This window comes from Egretta garzetta, unplaced genomic scaffold (assembly GCF_000687185.1).
Source record: "Egretta garzetta isolate BGI_Z169 unplaced genomic scaffold, ASM68718v1 scaffold603, whole genome shotgun sequence".
Classification (NCBI taxonomy): Eukaryota; Metazoa; Chordata; class Aves; order Pelecaniformes; family Ardeidae; genus Egretta; species Egretta garzetta.
In genome coordinates, this window is record NW_009259121.1 from 196702 (window position 1) to 197909 (window position 1208).

The following is a 1208-nucleotide window of genomic DNA, read 5'->3' on the forward strand; positions in this document are numbered from 1 at the left end:
TCCTTAAAATGTAACTATTTCATTTTTTCTAATTTCTTGGAAATATAGTAAAAATTTTCTCTTATGATGCACTAGGTACTGACTCTGGCCATTTTGAATGGCACCAAGAGCGAATTACAATAGCTGTTATAGTACATGTAGGAAATAGGGTTGAATTCTCAAAAATGCTCGCTATAACTTACTCCAGTGATTAACTCTTTAAAAAATATGACCCTTAAGTGTCAGTACTAGACAGATGCACAGATGGTTATCCACATCTTGCAGTAACCAGTGTGAATTCATCGAGGCAGCAGGTGGGAAGGTTCTAGACATCTGTATCATCTCTCTGGCTTGTGTATTTGTCTCTCAGGGCCTGCGCGGCTGCAGCGGCTGCTTCCCTACATGCCGTAACCAGAAAAGAAATTGCAATTGGAATTCTAGTCCCCATACATGGACGTGAGTGGCTGGCACCCAATACCAAATTCCTAACTCACTGTGTGCATTTCTTGGATTTTGCACATCAACAGACTTTTTTATATTGCACATATCTAATACCTCAGAGTACAATTCCAAATTTTCATAATACTACTTTGCAATAATGAATTTTATTTTAGGTCAGAATATAAATATTTCAAATTATTTATATTGGGAAAAATATGGTGAATAGTGATACCTGAAAAGTATTACTATATTAAAAAAATGGAAGATGAAATTATCACTAGATCTTTTGATACTCAGTTTTACAATCCACTGAAATTCTGCTGAAGAGATTTGTACTTTGTGTAGCTGGAATGGCTGCTAATCATGCTTCCCTCATCTATTATCTTATTCAAATTAATACTGGTAAGCTTGAAATATCATAAGTAGCTTTAGCCCTTCTGTAATCTACTTTTAATAGGAGGAATGAAATGCAGTCCATATGGTAACCTGGATGATCTGTCTTGAATTATTTCTGGGATAAGATCAATACACACCTGAGTTTTGGTTACATACCCAATCTCAAATTATTTTCATTAAAAATTAAAATCTCCTTTAAATGCACTTAATCTGAGGCCATCTGTTGGTTTCATAAATCCTATAGCCTCAGTTCCTGTACTGGATAAACCTCTCCTAACTTACCATGGAGGTTACATCACCAGAGGTGGCAGTTGTGAGATGGGCTTGGAGTGCTGCATGCTGGAGCAAAAGGGTGAACAGCATTTCCCTTTTTAAAAGCCTACTTCTGACTC